This window comes from Dermacentor andersoni, chromosome 3 (assembly GCF_023375885.2).
Source record: "Dermacentor andersoni chromosome 3, qqDerAnde1_hic_scaffold, whole genome shotgun sequence".
NCBI classification, from domain to species: domain Eukaryota; kingdom Metazoa; phylum Arthropoda; class Arachnida; order Ixodida; family Ixodidae; genus Dermacentor; species Dermacentor andersoni.
In genome coordinates this window covers 13,941,480-13,954,858 of record NC_092816.1, presented here as the reverse complement: position 1 = coordinate 13,954,858, position 13,379 = coordinate 13,941,480, and the positions used below count along the sequence as shown (strand labels likewise).

The 13,379-nt window shown below is 50.3% G+C and overlaps 1 protein-coding gene across 5 annotated transcripts in view; it reads left to right on the top strand.

The window, feature by feature from the left end:
• Positions 1-13,379, top strand: part of LOC126520897 (solute carrier family 35 member G1-like) — a 142,747-nt gene that overhangs the window by 92,072 nt on the left and 37,296 nt on the right. The window contains exon 1 of one of the 5 annotated variants that reach the window (XM_055065607.2): positions 10,878-11,104. The exons of the other annotated variants lie outside the window; for them this stretch is intronic. The gene's annotated coding sequence lies outside the window, so the exon portion shown is untranslated. Of the gene's footprint in view, positions 1-10,877; positions 11,105-13,379 lie in introns of those variants that run through there. 5 annotated transcript variants of the gene reach the window in all.

Below are 13,379 nucleotides of genomic sequence, written 5' to 3'. Positions count from 1 at the left end.
ACAGGTTAAGAAGCGATGAAGCTACACGCGTTACCAAATTCAGACAAACTTCGACAAGCAAAAAAGCACAACGAGTGAGGGGGGCGTATTTCAACAGCTGAAATTTACTAGCGCGCCTTTTCGCTCATTTCAAGACGTGAATTGCATTGCGAGTGATAATGGCGTCAACGCCCCCTATAACGATGGGCGCTGAATAGAAATGCATTTATTAATAATAATGAAAACTATAAACCTGCATGTTCTTAACTCGTCACGAATATGTAAAACTGACGAGGAATTTTATTTTCGTTGAATGAATCTAACTGTGTCTCGCTTGAATTTAAAAAAAAGCCTTTTTCTTTCCCAATGTTTGTTCTCTCCAAACATAGTCGCGCTTCAATCGCTGCTCCCATAACCCCCCTTGCTGATGTTGGTGGCAATTTGTACTGAACCGCTTTTCGCCTGAAGCTTCGCGACCTATTTGGATCGACCTTGTGGCAGCTGCGTGCGGTCGCGCGGCCGTATCTTAGAGCGATCTGCTTTTGGAGCAAAGTCTAGCTGCGTCGACGGCTCGTAGCTTTGTGCGTGCTGTGTCTTCTCGGCGCTGAGTTTGCGCTGAAGCAACACACAACATGCACGTCACTTCGCTCGCTGCTGCTTCCGTGCTTGCTCACGTTAGCGTTTCGGCAGCGTGTGTCCGCGGTTATCGAGTGTGATGTATTCACGTTTGCTGTTCGCGCTGACACCATGCATGTTAATTTAGTTAGTAAACAAATGTTAACAAGTTGATACTGCTAATGAAAGTGCTATCCTTACTTCGTATGGATGTCTGCTAATTTGCTATCGTAATCGATGGTTGGCCTTTCTGGTGAAACTGCGACATTCTTTTTCTTTAGAAGCTCGAACGTCCATCGTTGATATGGTGCGCCGTTGATATTGTTACGTAGGAAGACGCCGAAGAAAAGCTATATACAAGTATATTTACAAGGCAATACGCCGCGCTTTGCCAAGAGGCAACAGCCTGCACTAGCCTCTCATCGTCGTCGTCGTCTTCAACCTGCTCGCCTCTTTGTCATCGCAAATACTGTTCCATAGCACTACCCCCGGCGGCAAAAGCGCCGTCCCGGAGCGACTAAACGCCGGACTCAGAAGCAGTGTAGTAGGCCTTGAGACTACTAACGTGCACAACATCACTATCTATAGACGCCAGAGTAGAGGACGAGGTTGAACGCACAGGAGCAATTTCGTACGTCACAGGCGTCACCTGGCGCAGCACGCGGTAGGGCCCTGTGTATCGCGAAAGGAGCTTCTCTGAAAGTGCGACGTGACGAGAGAGCGACCACAGGAGCACGAGCGCACCAGGCGAGAACTGAACGTCACGGTGGCGGGCGTTGTACTGACGCTGCTGAGTGGTTTGCGAGGCCGTCAGTCGAGTACCGACAAGCTGGTGTGCATGGTCGGCGAAGGCGTTGGCGTCGCGCGCATAATCGCTTGTTGAGATAGCAGCAGGAGGAAGTGCCGTGTCTAGGGGCAAGGTCGGTTCGCGACCGTACAATATATAAAATGGAGAAAATCCGGCGGTGTCGTGCCGGGAAGAATTGTACGCAAATGTGACGTAAGGAAGGGCAATGTCCCAGTCGTGGTGGTCCTTGGAAACGTGAAAATCCGGCGGTGTCGTGCCGGGAAGAATTGTACGCAAATGTGACGTAAGGAAGGGCAATGTCCCAGTCGTGGTGGTCCTTGGAAACGTACTTGGTCAGCATATCGGTAAGAGTACGGTTTAACCGCTCTGTCAGGCCATTGGTTTGAAGATGGTATGAGGTAGTTAGCTTGTGTTGAATGGAGCAGGAACGCACAATGTCGGCGATAACTTTCCAGAGGAAGTTACGACCACGGTCAGTAAGCAGCTGTCGCGGGGCGCCATGAAGCAAGATAATGTTACGCAAGAGAAAGTCCGCGACGTCAGTGGCGCGATCGGCGAAGTGGACGCGGGCGGCACGCATAACAATTACAGGGGCTGTTCCGCCATCGGCGACACGGACAACAGGCGTCGTGGCGGGCGTAATTATTTTCCTCAGCCGGTTACGAAGGTCAGCGCTCATTACCGATAAATGCGCTCCAGTGTCTATAAGAGCAGATACAGAAACACCGTCGACTTGCACGTCAAGAAGGTTCAGATGAGTGGGCAACGTCAGTAGAGGATTTGGCGGCGTAGGGAGCAATGCAGCGTCACCTCGAGGCGCTGCATCGTCTAGTTTTCCGGCTGGGAGCGGCGTCCGAAGGGAGTCGGCGAATAGGAGCGACGGGGCTGAGGGGAGCGGGATTGTCGTCGTTGGGGCGAGGGCGAACGAGAATAGGGGCGGTTCGGCGCAGGAGAATCTGTGGCGGCATTGTCAGAGCGGGCGGCATAGGGACGAGAAGGGCCACCTGGGGGGCGAGAGTAGGCAGTATAAGTAGACCGGTTCGGGGAACTCCAGCGACTGCGACAGTGCCGAGAAATGTGCCCGATTCGATGGCAGTGAAAACAAATGGGCTTGTCGTCAGCGGTGCCCCATTCAGACGGGTTGCGGAAACGTGGTGGGTAAGATGCGGGACGGGGCGGAATCGAGGAAGCCGGGTGGGTATCAGGGCGATGGGTCGAGCAGATGGTGTGAAGACCCATGTTTGCGAACTCCTGGCGGACGACTGCCTGGGTCAGGGAAACCGTGACTGCAGGTGTGTTGGAGGGGCTGGAGTCGAAGGCAGCCGGATAGGCGGCCTCGATCTCACATCGGACGATTCTGGTAACATCGCCAGTGCTGTTGGGACGAGGAGCGTCGGCACAGGAAGATGTCGCTGGGGTGTTGGGCAGACGTGCAAACTGCTGGTCGATACGTCGGCTTTTAGCGAGTTCCAGGCGGCGGCATTCTTTTATAACTGCATCCACCGTCGTTACGAGCAAGTTGAAGGTGTCATCGGCAATGCCTTTGAGGATGTGGGAAACCTTATCTGAATCAGTCATGTGTGCGTCAACTTTGCGGCACAGAGCCAAAACGTCCTGAATGTACGTGGCGTAGGGCTCTGTTGACGTCTGCACAGGGCCGGTAAGCGCCTTCTGCGCGGCAAGTTGGTGACCGTAGGGATTGCCGAACAAGTCTCGGAGCTTTGGCTTAAGCGAATCCCAACTGTTGAGCTCATCTTCCTGCATCCGAAACCAAACTCGAGGTGTGCCATCGAGGTAATAGACTAGGTTGGCGAGCATGATAGATAGGGTCTCACCGGTTATTGCGGCTGACGTGTTCGTACAGGCTGATCCAGTCCTCGACGTCCTCCCCATCTTTGCCCGAGAATACGCCAGGATCACGGGGAGCGGGGAGAGTGATGTAGGTCGTCGAAGTGGCAGCAGGTGTCGGAGCCGGCGGAGTCGAGTTGTCGTCGCCGGGAGCCATGAAGGAAAGCTCGACGTACCGTCCACTGCGAAGTTCCGTGACTAGGTACAGGGAACGTCCACCTTCACCAGATATGTTACGTAGGAAGACGCCGACGAAAAGCTACATACAAGTATATTTACAAGGCAATACGCCGCACTTGGCCAAGAGGCAACAGCCCGCACTAGCCTCTCATCGTCGTCGTCGTCCCCTGCTCGCCTCTTTGTCATCGCAAATACTGTTCCGTAGCACTATGGTGCGCCGCAACCGCAACAGTATTGTAATCGTTTTGAAAGGTTGCAACTGCGTAATAGTAAATGGTAGCAGCATTAAATATAAGCAAACTCTACTTTTCGGTGCGCTCGGAAGTCCTGGTGCGATTGTTTGGGGAGATCTAGAGAAATCCACCAGCGCGCGCGCGTTTCGTTGCTTCTTCCTGCCATCTTTGTGTAGTCTGTAGCCTCTTCTCTGTAATCTGCACCTCACCCGGAGTAAGGACATGTCTTTTCGGCTCTCGTCAAACCCAACGCGACTCAGTGGGTCATCACCCAAGTGCTTACGGCTGAGCCCTAGCTGTGGGACCACACGCCACTTAGCCTTAAATATGAAGTACGTATCTCCGGGAAATAAATAAATAAATAAATAAATAAATAAATAAATAAATAAATAAATAAATAAATAAAAGGTACCTAGATGGTGCATGTAGAAAATTTACAGGCGACAGGCGCTCTGACGGCTTGTAAAAGCGCCTTCAAAGGAATGCGTGCTGCCCTGTAATGACACAGAGCGCCACAGAATATTCCGCCTGAAGAGCGACGCATTACGAAGCATAGCAAAGAACGCTACGACATTATGTTTTATTTCCCGCTTCGCTGCTCGGGCACACTGCCAGATATGGCACTGCGCTTAGGCGTATTCTCGGTGTCAGGGAGCGGAACCGCGCTGGGGCAGTGCGCTTTCACTGTACGTGGAAATCCTCATTGCGTTTAGAGCACAAGCGACACGTGCGATTGTTTAGCAGACTCAAAGCTCGAGGATTTGTTAACTGTTGTAGAGGGAGGGCGGGAGGGAGGGAGGCAGGGATGTTAACCAGTCAAGAATCCGGTTGGCTACCCTGCGCTGGAGGAAGGGAGAACGGGAAGAAAGAGAAGGGAGATAGAAAGCGAGGGAAGGCGAGGTTGTAGAGACGTGCACGGACAGTATACTAGAGTCAGAAGACGCTCGTACAAACCAGACGTTCTCAGAAAGCACAAAAGTGCCTTGATTGTCTTCTGAACCGATGATCGGGGAGGGGGGGGGGGGAGGTGGTGTCCTAGTATTTATTGTCTGTTCACTCAGAGGACGGTCATCTAGTTTCCTGAATGTTTTGGGCATAGGTCGTCCTTGAGCTTCAAGTTGAGGACATTGACACAATAAGTGGCCATGTTCTCCGCTAACCAGCAAACATCACATGCAGAACTGTCAGCCATTCCAATTAGTGCTGAATAAGCTTTCGGGAAGGCAACTCCCAGCCACAACCGGCGCAGAAGATACGCTTCGCGTCGCTGCAGTCCGGCCGGAGGTCTGAGCTGCAGCAGTCTGGTGCGCCTTGTGTGTGCGGTATTCCATGTACTCTGCTATGGAGAGGGCGTGCTAGAAATTGAAATTGTCTCGCAGCGTCGGCCCTTAAGGGAGGAATCAGGACGCAGCGGTCTTCTTTGTTTGACGCCCGAGCTGCCTTATCTGCATCATCGTTTCCAATGATACCGCACTGACCTGGTATCCATTGAAAGGATATATCATGGCCTTTTTCTCTCAAGTGATGGACAAGTTCCACAACTTCGCACGTCGACTGAGCGGGAGTGCCATGTCGGAGAAACGACTATACACATTGTAAGGCCGCCCTTGGATCGCAGAAGATTGCCCATTTTAGAGGACTTTCAGTATTTGTCACATGAAGCGCACCGCGGAAAGTCGCGACCTCTGCACCTGTAGAGGTATGGCTATGGGAAGTCTTGAACCTCTGCGTCATTCCCATTGTTGGTGTTTAGCTACAGCGCCACCAGAACTGGTGGCGCCCTTTTTAGGACTAACTGCCCAGTTACTGCCGTTTTCCCCGGGAGAAGAAAGTGCGCTCGGAAGCATGTTGCAGCATGCCAGGACTTCTCTAACCCCGAAGCTATTTAAGGAGCGGCAGAGATCCTGTAACTAATCAAGTTATTGTCGCCATTGTCGCCCACTCGGTCTTCTCCGGGGTTAACCGGGGTTAACCATTGTTTATCTTCCGCGCCTCGTTTTCAACTCAAATGTGCTTCTCGTAGCTTCGCAGCGCACTGCACGGAACTTCTATGTGGGCCTCTTTTGTGTGACGTAGCTCAGGGGGAAGGAACAGCCATAAAACCTTAAGTTCCCTAAAGGGTGTTGGCACAGGGCTCCGAGGGCACGGTAGAGAATGGGGGGAGGGTGCGCACTGTACTACGGTTGGCCCGGGCGTCCAGGCCCGGGCCGCTGTATATTGAAAGCCATCTGCGACAGCGACAGAGCCCGCCTCGCGCTGTTCCCGCGGCTTAGTTCGTGTTGATGCGAGAGGCAGCACGAAGGCCAGTTCGCTCACTGCTGCTCCCGCGCTTCTTCACACCAGCGTTTTGATAGGGAGCTTTCGCTGTCGTCGAGTGAGATGGGTTCACATTTGCTTGTGCGCGTGTGACATAGTGCTTGTTAATTTAGTTAGTATGCCCATGTTTACAAGTTTATACGGCCGATATAACTACTATTCTTACTTCGTATAGCTGTCCACTAATTTGCTATCGCAATCGATGCTTCGCGTTCCGGGCGAAACTGCGACTTTTGCTTTTTTTTTTTTTTGCTTGGTGGCAGCTTTGTGAGCGGTGTAACGTCATCTCTTTTCAGGGATCCTCTCGTAGGCGCAAGTGCACGTTACGAGAAAAGCATGTAGCATGTTTCCTTTTTTATCCTACCGCCGCTACCCGCTCTAGCCGAGTTTCTGCAGCCGCTTGGAGACAAAAGGCTATAAGAAGGTTCATTCTTCGCTCCGATAATACTACGTCATCCACTAGCTGTTCGCCGCTGTAAGCCATACGAACCCTGCTATTTTTTCTGGTCAGTATTGTTAGAGGCGTTCGTTTCTTTTCTATTGAACGTATACGGCGGAACGATACCGATGAAGGTGTACTATAGTTCTACGTCTTCGGGTCGGAGAATTTGCTAGTAGATTACCTATGTAAATCTGCTAGGGGAAGCTTAGAGTATTTGAGCACCTTCTCGATTGAGATCTTTTGAAGAAGATTTATATGACTACACCAATGCCCTCTAAAAAACGTGGCCTTAAAAAAATGAAAAAAGCCATGCGCTGTCTGCTGGAGCAAAAAAAACAAAAAACACAAGAAGTAGTTATAACTAATATTATGCGAAGAGTAATCAGGCCACACGAGCTGGATACTGGCCCGCGAACATGTGCGTGCTTGCAGGACAATAGCTATTAATAATTTTTTTCAATTATTTATTCGCGGGCAATACGGTTTTCCTCAGACACGCTGTTCCTGCTGAGTGAAATAAAAAATACAGCGTCTGTTGAGTGCTCGTGGTACACAAAAAGCGATGAAAATTTTTATGCAGTTCGTTTTAACTAATACTCCATAAGCATCGCGAAGCGAAGTGAGACCAAAAATGCAGAAGTCGGACCATGCAAGCTCAATACATCCTTTCGATGTGCCGGTAAAGGAGGAGTCGGTGAAATCTGACCTAGTTTCTTTTTCTTCTTCCACTTTAACGAACCTGTAGGCCCGTATGGGTACTGGGTGCACGCGGTCCCCTTAATTATTTCCATTTCCGCGCATCACTTAACACCGCGACGCAGTTAAGTTCGACAAAATCACGTTCATCCGGCCCCTAGGACGAGGGGGCCGTACAGTTTGTGCTTACGTCAGTCATGTTATCCCTCAGCAGGGCGAAAAGAAAGTTGCAACTAAAAGAGAAGCAAGTTAATTGTGCTGAATATATTCAAAGGCTTCCGTATATACATATATATATATATATATATATATATATATATATATATATATATATATATATATATATATATATATATATATATATATATAAAGAAAGGTTTCGCGCCAGACCCGAAGGCATAACATTAAAAAAAATATATAGGAACGTTGACATACGTTAAGGCCTCGGAGGGCGCGGGGCACTCCTCAGGGCGCCGTCATCTCACCCACCCTGTTCAACATCTGTATGATTGGCCTTTCCGAGAGGTTGGCACGCGTGGAGGGCGTCAAGCACACCATATACGCCGACGACATCACTTTATGGTGCTCCGAAGGCTGCGAGGGCAGAGTTGAAGAATCCATGCAGGAGGCGATCGACGTGATCGAGGAGTATCTCCGCCCCACCGGACTTCGATGCTCCCCCGCCAAGTCGGAGCTTCTGCTTTACAGAAAAGAGAAGGGAGGCAGACCCAAAGATTGGAAGCCAGTCTCCGAAAGCAGCATCAGTCTTCGCACTTGTGACGGGGGGGTGATACCCAGGGTCGACGTTATTCGGGTCCTGGGCATGTTTGTCGAATTCAACGGCGGGAACGGAACGGCTCTCCGCAAGATCATCGCAAAGACGGAAAACGCTTTCCGCCTCGTTCGCAGAATAGCAAACCGGCACCGAGGAATGAAGGAAAACAATCTCCTCAGGCTTATAAATGCCTTCGTACTATGTCACTTTACGTACACAATATCTATGCACAACTGGCTCAGAGCGGAGCGAGACAAGCTCCATGCTCTCATCCGCAAAGTTGTCAAGAGGGCTCTCGGGCTACCCATCAGGACCCATGCCGAGGATCTCCTCAAGCTGAGGGTGCATAACACTGCCGAGGAGATTGCCGAAGCCCAAGAACGCGCGCAACTCACTCGCCTGAGCACCACAGCGGCAGGTAAACACATCCTCGAAGAGCTGGGTTACCAACCTGCGGGATTCCCGATGGTCACTACCCCGATCCCTAGGTGCATTCGAGACAAGTTCGAAGTGGCCCCTGTGCCCCTAAATGTCCATCCCGTCCATAACGAGGGCAGGCGCAAGGCCAGAGCAGCAGCCATCCTGAAACATATCAAGCAACGAGACATTACAGCAAGCTTCGTCGACGCCGCGGAGTACAGCGATGGGAAGACCTTTGCCATCGTTGTGGTCGACTCTAGCGGCAAGATTTCCAATTGCGCCTCCATTCGCACTTCAGACCCCGGAGTCGCCGAGCAAGCCGCCATCGCCCTCGCCCTGCAAGTCGGTCGTGGGTCCGAGATATATAGCGATTCCAAAACGGCAGTTAGGGCTTTTCAGCAGGGTTGCATCGCCAAGCAAGCTGCTCGTCTTCTTAGCAGCTCGAGTCGATATGCTCTCACGCATCATTCAATCCACTGGTTTCCAGCTCACGTAGGGTCGGTCGAGGGTGCTCCCCCGAACCTCAATGAGTCTGCTCACGAGGCTGCGCGTGAACTCACCGACCGCGCTTCCTCTGCAAGAAGCACCGACTCCCCTCCTCCCTACGGCCACAGGGACGCTCCCGCTACTCACAACGAGACTATTAAATTCTTCTACATGTCTAGAAGGGTCTTTCCACCCCCTTACCCCAAGCTGAATAGGGCGCAAGCCGTTTCGCTTAGGCTTCTGCAGACCAGTACGTATCCGTGTCTGTCCGTTCTCCACGAGGCTTACCCGGACGTGTATCGCGACGACGCCTGCCCCTCCTGTGGGCAGACCTCCACTCTAGCGCACATGCTGTGGGAGTGCGGGTCGACATACCCCAAGTTCATCAAGGAGGAGTGGGACTCGCTTCTGCGTAGCCCCGCTCTAGAAAAGCAAATCCTGGCTGTCTGGCGTGCCCGCGACCGGGCCGGTGGGCTAGACTTGCCGGTCCCGACGTGGTGCGCCAGGTGCGCGACGAGTTTGCGTCATCGCCGGACCTGCAATAAAAGTTTCATCACTCACTCACTCACTCACTCACACTCACTCACTCACTCACTCACACACGCACGCCCGCGCACGCACGCACGCACGCGCGCACACACACACGCACACACACACACAAAAACTATATATATATATATATATATATATATATATATATATGTGTGTGTGTGTGTGTGTGTGTGTGTGTGTGTGTGTGTGTGTGTGTGTGTGTGTGTGTGTGTATATATGGATTTCTTGCAATTTTAGTAAATTCTTACACACATCGGTGATATAATACAGAGTCACGTACACATTAGTTTTGTCCGTCTTAGATGTATGAGTTAGTGCAGTGTACATAATTACAATGTCGTCTTGTAGTGTCAAGTTACAGAGTTGTAAAGTTCATGCTTCAGTTTAATTCAAGCAGTTCCTGCAAAACACGTTATTGCCAAGAAATGGACTCTGTCGCTTACAGCCGGTAGACTCACCTTTTCTTTTTTATGTAGCAAATGTCATCATTTTCAGTGCAGCTGAAGCCGAGAAAGACGATTTATCCGTTCCCGTGAATTCCGGCAGGAGCTTCTGAGGTTGAAGTTCCCTCTTTATGGTCGCCTTGAGGTCATCTGTATAGGTCAACATTGATGGACAGACTTACGGAATGTTTGCATAAGCCACAATACCTGCCAAATTTGAAATGTTCTTTTTGGAGGAACTATGCACACGACTTCTAAACGTTCCCTATCGCCGCCATACTAGCAGCGTCGCGCTTTTCGCCGCGCTCTCCGCATTCGTTCGGCGCAGAGAGGCGCTTCCGTTTTGGAGTTCCTAGGGAGCCTACATGCAAGTGCTTGCATGTAGGCTCCCTAGGAGTTCCTGAATTCGTGCCACCGCAGTCCAAGCTATATACGTTAGTAATATGCAGGTGTGATGCGCGAAACTAGACCAAAATAACATAAAGAAAAAAAGTAAACTGAAGAGTCGGAGTTAGATCATAGGAAACCACTGCAGTAGAAGCTGCTGGCGACATAAAAAAAAAGCGTTACGCAGTGTCGGCAGCTGCGATGACACACATATGCAAAATGTGCCGCATTGCTCGAGAACCTACATGGATAGACGAAGAGCAACTTCCCGGTAAGCAGCAACAGTGGTACTCGTACAAAAAAGGTGAGAAGACGTGGCGACCTCTTTGCGGTACCTTGTGATGCCATAGCCTATGGCGCGGTGAGTCGACGTCTTTCCTTGATGCATAACACTATTTCCTTGCTTAACATAGCAGTTTGCCGTCAAAGCGGCACGTCTGTTCATCGCAAAAGGATAATGTATTGTTATTGCTTGATTCGACTTTTGCGCAAGATTTCAAAAAGAACAAAAGAAAAAAAAAACAGGTGCAGCTGTCAGATTTTCCCCGATTGTCACGCATTCTACACAATTAGAAAGCCAGCGCTGCAATTTTAGCGCGAGAATTTTAATACAACATTGTCTGCATATTTCCATGCAGCAGCCTGCATCCTTCTGCTACGCCGGTCCTTTCTTTTTTTTGTTGTTGTTGGTTGTCTCCGAGGCTTTCGTTGGCTCTTCTGCAGCGGCTGTGCAGGTGCGTTTGCCGTTTGCTTTCAATGGGAACGGCACGCACTGTGGTGGAACCGTTTGCTGCGCAGGGCAAGAAATCCGGTTTGGTGTGATGTAAGGCCTCACGATTTTATTCGTGTCGTATCATCCACAGTTCACAACGGGCTATCCTGGTGAGCAAGAAGGCGCAGCGCTGCTCGGACCACTGACAAAGCGTGAGACGGAATTGAATTGCAATTCGTTTATAGACCGATGGACGATTGCACAAAGCTTTTTTGTTCGTGTGTATACCGGCCGTCCCATTTAACTTGGACCAAGATTTAAAAAAAAAAACAGGAGCTCTAGAGAAATCGTACCGACAGCATAATAGCCTTAGTCGTGTGTACTTGCCGCCAGTATTTTTTTTTCATCAGGCAGTATTAAGTAATTAATTGCTTTTATTTAGTGAACTTTCTAATTATTGCTTGAATCGCAAACATATCAAGTACGAAGTTGTAGGGCACCTCAAATTACCTCCGAATCAAGCGTTTGTTTCTAGCTCAGCGTTGCCTCGTTGGTTTTTCTGAGAAAAAACAGAAGCGCGCCAGACATCCAAAATGCGAAATAGATACGCGCTCGCGCCGCTACTCAAGCGCTCCCAAGCGAGTAGCCACGGATACGCGGCTTTACTAGCGGCGGCAGCTCGATAGAGGGCTTCACGATATGTGATGGTCGCGGCATCATGAGAACACGGTGCTGACGCATTGATAAGCGTAGCGGAGCCGTAGGGAGAATTTCGAAGACGGGAAACCGTGACGGCGCACTTGAGAATGCAATTTTGCCCACTCATCTTGTTCTGTAGATAGGCGCGTCCGGAACGTATGTTCCTTTTGTTCCCTTTAGCAGTAGAAAGAAACCTTGCGCAGGCTGTGTCCATCTAATGCGTTTTGACGGATCTGTACGGCCAGCATGTGCTCGTTAAAACTGACGTTTGGGCGAGTTGGTAAGCATATTTGAAACAGAACAGCGCGGTTTTGACAGGGACAAGCAGGGAGAAACGACACGGACGAGCGCTGTCCGTGTCGTTTCTCCCCGCTTGTCCCTGTTAAAACCGCGCTGTTCTGTTTCAAATACAGCATGTGCTGTTGTCGATTACATAAATAATTTTTACTTGACCTGTCAGTGCGTAGATAATAGACAGCTTTAGAATAGCGTTTGTCGCCTTACGTACGTTAAACGTAAGCACCTTTGCGGGACGTTACGGTGCGAGTCCTTTGAAGTCGTTTAGGTTACCGTACGGAAACGCAAACATAAAGAAGACATTATAGAACAGGGCGCCGTCTAGCGCCTCGTGCCAAACGTATACAAGCCAAGATGATCCATTAGCAACCATCCTGCTGTTGCTATGTGGCAAAGGCATTGTATGTGGACGCGTCGCGTTAGGCTTACGAGCGCCAGAATCGCTGAACAATCTCAGAAAATAGACGCGCTATGCGCTGATAACTAAACTTTCAGGTTAGTTTAGAGAAAACGAAAGCTCATTAAGGATAGTTACTGGCTATCAACGCGAGTGAAAGCGCAGCCATTACGAGAATTCACGCTGAAGCGGGAGTCATGGGTGCCGCCATGTTCGACAACGCTATTTCTTAGCGTCCGTAAACATTACGAACGTTAAACTCGCCAAATAACGTACGTTATCAGAGCGCACGTAAACCGCAGAAACTCAATAACGTTGACAGCATGCGCAGTGAGGACGACGCTATTTCTTTAAGTACGTAATGCTTTTACGTTCGGTTGCAAACGCTGAAGTTAAACTGTCTATTAACGGCAGATCTCAACGGTACCACGCCAGTGACCTGATCTTCAAGAGAACAGTCATGCCCTTCACGAATGATAAGAAGGCTAAAATGATCCTGGCTCTGGGGGTGGCCAGCACACGACGACAAGAGGAAGGCAGCCAAGATATTCCGGGTGTGGCATTGTGGAGGACGCCCTAGTCCGTCAACATTGCTTGGAACGTACGGAGACCTTTGCGAGACGGGTAGCTTCAGAAGAAAGCGACAGAGGACTGTGATGGTAGCTGAAGAAGCGGAAACGGATGTTTTGCCATTTTTTCCTGCTAACATTCACGGTAGTGTGCGCGACGCCAGTGCGGAGGCCGGAACCTCGAGGTCATTAGTGTGGAGGATATAAAAAAAAGGTCATATGCACCCGTACCATTTGCACCTTCATCAAAAACTTGAAGACCGAGATTTTGAAAACAGATTTGACTTTGCCTATTGGATTTTCAAGAAATGTGAGGAAAAACAGGATTTTCACACTCGCGTGCTTTGGACGGATGAGGCTAATTTCTCCAGAAACGCACAGTGCCAGCGCTGCCTTCACGGAGTCTTCCAGCGAAGGGTCGGGAAGCTCCAGGAGTCGCGTCTGCATGGCGGGGTTGTTGATTCCGCAGACGAAACGGTCCCGGAGCAGCGAGTCCAATTGGTCCCCGAAGGCGCAGGCACTCGC